This window comes from Brachionichthys hirsutus, chromosome 2 (genome assembly GCF_040956055.1).
Source record: "Brachionichthys hirsutus isolate HB-005 chromosome 2, CSIRO-AGI_Bhir_v1, whole genome shotgun sequence".
Classification (NCBI taxonomy): Eukaryota; Metazoa; Chordata; class Actinopteri; order Lophiiformes; family Brachionichthyidae; genus Brachionichthys; species Brachionichthys hirsutus.
The window spans coordinates 517,501-522,500 of record NC_090898.1 but is presented as its reverse complement, the minus strand read 5'-3'; the positions used below and the strand labels follow the sequence as shown (position 1 = coordinate 522,500).

The following is a 5,000-nucleotide window of genomic DNA, read 5'->3' as shown; positions in this document are numbered from 1 at the left end:
TTAGTTAACAGGATGTACGTAAAGCGCAGCATGCAGCTGGTTAGTTAACAGGATGTATGTAAAGCGCCGCATGCAGCTGGTTAGTTAACAGGATGTACGTAAAGCGCAGCATGCAGCTGGTTAGTTAACAGGATGTATGTAAAGCGCCGCATGCAGCTGGTTAGTTAACAGGATGTACGTAAAGCGCTGCATGCAGCTGGTTAGTTAACAGGATATACGTAAAGCGCCGAAAGCAGCTGGTTAGTTAACAGGATGTACGTAAAGCGCCGCATGCAGCTGGTTAGTTAACAGGATGTATGTAAAGCGCCGCATGCAGCTGGTTAGTTAACAGGATGTACGTAAAGCGCTGCACGCAGCTGGTTAGTTAGCAGGATGTACGTAAAGCGCCCCATGCAGCTGGTTAGTTAACAGGATGTACGTGAAGCGCAGCATGCAGCTGGTTAGTTAACAGGATGTACGTAAAGCGCTGCACGCAGCTGGTTAGTTAGCAGGATGTACGTAAAGCACTGCATGCAGCTGGTTAGTTAGCAGGATGTACGTAAAGCGCAGCATGCAGCTGGTTAGTTAGCAGGATGTACGTAAAGCACTGCATGCAGCTGGTTAGTTAACAGGATGTACGTAAAGCGCAGCATGCAGCTGGTTAGTTAACAGGATGTACGTAAAGCGCAGCATGCAGCTGGTTAGTTAACAGGATGTACGTAAAGCGCTGCACGCAGCTGGTTAGTTAGCAGGATGTACGTAAAGTGCAGCATGCAGCTGGTTAGTTAGCAGGATGTACGTAAAGCGCAGCATGCAGCTGGTTAGTTAGCAGGATGTACGTAAAGCACTGCATGCAGCTGGTTAGTTAACAGGATGTACGTAAAGCGCAGCATGCAGCTGGTTAGTTAACAGGATGTATGTAAAGCGCCGCATGCAGCTGGTTAGTTAACAGGATGTACGTAAAGCGCTGCATGCAGCTGGTTAGTTAACAGGATATACGTAAAGCGCCGAAAGCAGCTGGTTAGTTAACAGGATGTACGTAAAGCGTCGCATGCAGCTGGTTAGTTAACAGGATGTATGTAAAGCGCCGCATGCAGCTGGTTAGTTAACAGGATGTACGTAAAGCGCTGCACGCAGCTGGTTAGTTAGCAGGATGTACGTAAAGCGCCGAAAGCAGCTGGTTAGTTAACAGGATGTATGTAAAGCGCCGCATGCAGCTGGTTAGTTAACAGGATGTACGTAAAGCGCCGCATGCAGCTGGTTAGTTAACAGGATGTACGTAAAGCGCTGCATGCAGCTGGTTAGTTAACAGGATGTACGTAAAGCGCCCCATGCAGCTGGTTAGTTAACAGGATGTACGTAAAGCGCCGAAAGCAGCTGGTTAGTTAACAGGATGTACGTAAAGCGCCGCATGCAGCTGGTTAGTTAACAGGATGTATGTAAAGCGCCGCATGCAGCTGGTTAGTTAACAGGATGTACGTAAAGCGCCACATGCAGCTGGTTAGTTAACAGGATGTACGTAAAGCGCAGCATGCAGCTGGTTAGTTAACAGGATGTATGTAAAGCGCTGCATGCAGCTGGTTAGTTAACAGGATGTACGTAAAGCGCAGCACGCAGCTGGTTAGTTAACAGGATGTACGTAAAGCGCCACATGCAGCTGGTTAGTTAACAGGATGTACGTAAAGCGCAGCATGCAGCTGGTTAGTTAACAGGATGTATGTAAAGCGCTGCATGCAGCTGGTTAGTTAACAGGATGTACGTAAAGCGCAGCACGCAGCTGGTTAGTTAGCAGGATGTACGTAAAGCGCTGCATGCAGCTGGTTAGTTAACAGGATGTACGTAAAGCGCCGAAAGCAGCTGGTTAGTTAACAGGATGTATGTAAAGCGCCGCATGCAGCTGGTTAGTTAACAGGATGTACTTAAAGCGCCGCATGCAGCTGGTTAGTTAACAGGATGTACGTAAAGCGCTGCATGCAGCTGGTTAGTTAACAGCTAGCCCTTCTGCATAGAACCCGAGTCTGCTCGAGCTTCTCTTTGTCTACATCGTGGAGGTGTTGTCTGGCACCTGTTTGTTTCCCAGCATACGAGCAGTGTTTGTTGTTGATGCTGTATATGACGAGCTCCAGGAAGGGCCCCTCCCTATTCACCACACTGGGCCCCCTGCAGTATAAACGCACAGGGGCCAAAGTCAGGTCAGAGGCAGGGTGGGGCTCCGCTCGCAGATCTGAGCGGAGAAAGGGCAAACAAAGCAGGTCATTTACGCTGTGTGTGTGTGAAGGGGAGTTAAACAGCCTGTTCAGCACCATGCATCTTGACAGCTATGCATTGTTGCCACTGAGTCACACAATGTTTAATATGATGCCGCAATGATGCTAACTTTAGCCACTCAGCTGTAGAATAGAATAGAACGCCTTTATTGTCATGGCGTAGTGGAGCACTGCTGTAAAGCCTGTAGTTCTGTTCAAGTATTCAGACAGAGAGCAAACACTTTCATTGATATCCTTCTAGGACTAAAACTATACACGAGATATATATATAAAAATTATATTTGGTAGAGTAGAGAGAAGTTACCATGGCAACCAGACACTATTTACTCATGCTTCTAGAAGTTTCTTATTTTGCTTTCTCTCTTTCTCTGACTGGAATTTTGCTTGTTTGAAGCGGATATCCTGTAATCTATGACACAGGAAACACACAGATCGAGTGTGTGTGTGTGTGTGTGTGGGGGGGGGGGGCAGACAGGAAGAGGAAGAAGCACAAGCAGAAAAAAACAAGGCGTCTGCACAATTCTTGCATCAGTTTCCTCAATTGATTTAATCGAAACAACCATTTCTTCGATCTAAAGAAATGAGTAGAATTAAAGCAAAAAAAGGGGGGGGGGGGGTCCTTCCAGTTGTCTTGTCCAAGTTATGCAAGTTCACTCTGGACTGCATCTCTCCGGTACAACTTAGAAGATATGTCAAAAGGAGTCTTTCAGCGTTGCTTGGCGACTGAGAAGGTTTTAGGGGAGCGACTTCGCCGAGACGCTGAAACCCCCGTTCCTCGTTGGGGGGGGGGGGGGGGGGGGGGGGGTGAACGGCAATGCGCTGCACGCAGGAAGACTTCTGAAGCTGCAGGCTTCAAGAGCCACAGACTGTTAGCACTCCACCCATCCTGTGTCTGCACGCACGCGCTCACACACACACACACTCACTCACACACACACACTCACACACACACACACTCACACACACACACACGTACACACGCGCACACACGCACACACACACACACTCACTCACACACACACACACACGTACACACACACGCATCTACTTGCCCAGACACGTGTTCACACATGCGCCCCTGCTTGGGGCCCCCATGGCACCTGAAACGCAGCAGCCTGCCACTCTCACTCTTTCCACATGATGACTCCGAGCTTTGTGTGTGTTGCTGCTCGCCGCCGTGTGGGCAGTCGACGCCCTCTGAGGTGTCTCTGGACGCGCTCTAGAATAAACCCTGACTTTAGCAGGGTGCTGTGGGGGTGCGCTGGAAGCTGTCGGGCTCCCTGGTGCAGCCGAGGGCGTAGACGCTCACACCTCAGCCAATCAGGCAGCCTTCTTTTAGCAGTGTGACATCCTGCCTGTGCTGTGTAATACACACAGGACGGTGTACTCAGCGCATACATTTATGCATGTACTTTATGTCTTCGAAGTTTTCCCGTGGTTATCATCCCATGTAAGCCACAGCAGGTGTTCATCGGCCGGGACACCGTCCCAGGCTGGGCGCCGATGGGACAGACGCATCCGACACGAAGCCATGATTGAATTATTGACTAATGTTGTCTCTGACGGCTGATGTTTCCGACGGATAATACACGAGTACACACTAGTACACTCTGCAGCAGTGCGCAAGGATGGATTATGTAGAGTTGCACTGCCAAGAGAAGCAGACAGCGAGAGCCGCGATGCAGAAGTATTGCTTCTCCGGCAGGGCCTGCATCACAGGTGCGACCTCCACCCCAACATACGACCTCCAAATGCTGACACGGAAAGACGGAACTCGTAAGACGATCCCAGAGGCTCGTTGAAGCTCAAGCTGCTGCAGGTTGCTGTTGGTTGCTGCTGATTGTGCTGCAGGTTGCTGCAGGTTGCTGTTGGTTGCTGCTGGTTGCTGCAGGTTGCTGCAGGTTGCTGCTGATTGCGCTGCAGGTTACTGCAGGTTGCTGTTGGTTGCTGCAGGTTGCTGTTGGTTACTGCAGGTTGCTGCAGGATGCTGCAGGTTGCTGCTGGTTGCTGCAGGTTGCTGTTGGTTACTGCAGGTTGCTGCAGGTTGCTGTTGGTTGCTGCTGGTTGCTGCTGATTGTGCTGCAGGTTGCTGCAGGTTGCTGTTGGTTGCTGCAGGTTGCTGTTGGTTACTGCAGGTTGCTGCAGGTTGCTGCTGGTTGCTGCAGGTTGCTGTTGGTTACTGCAGGTTGCTGCAGGTTGCTGCAGGTTGCTCAACGTTACCGTGGTAATGATGACCATTATTATTATTCATGTTGTTGTTCATTGCCATTTCAAGTTGTTTGAGAGTCACATGACCAAAGATTGTGTGTTAAATGTGCACAACAGTTTTAGACCGCCCCCATTTTACCGTCTCCTCAGTCTCTGAACAAACAAATAAACACAGAACAAATAAACAAACGAAGAAAAACACCTTCTGAACAGCAAAAATAACAAATATAGGAAAAATATTGTGAAATTAACTCAACAGGAATATGAGCCTTTTTTATTCCACCATGGGGGACAGGCATGCAGATTATTGCTGTGTGTGTGTGTGTGTGTGCGTGCGTGCGTGTGTGCAAATAGTGACAGCCACCGCGTGGAGAGGCTGAGGTCATAGCCGCAAAGCCAGCTAACGGAAAGAGAAACAAACCCTAGCTTGTGCGTGTGTGTGTATGTGTGTGTGTGTGTGACACACACACACACACACATGCAAATACTGTGCAAGTCACCTCGAGCCACAAGCAAACACACCTGGCTGTGTTTGATTTTGTGTGT

At 49.4% G+C, this 5,000-nt stretch overlaps 1 protein-coding gene across 1 annotated transcript in view; it reads left to right on the top strand.

The window, feature by feature from the left end:
• LOC137901837 (ski oncogene-like) overlaps window positions 1–5,000 on the top strand; it is a 95,797-nt gene that overhangs the window by 47,348 nt on the left and 43,449 nt on the right.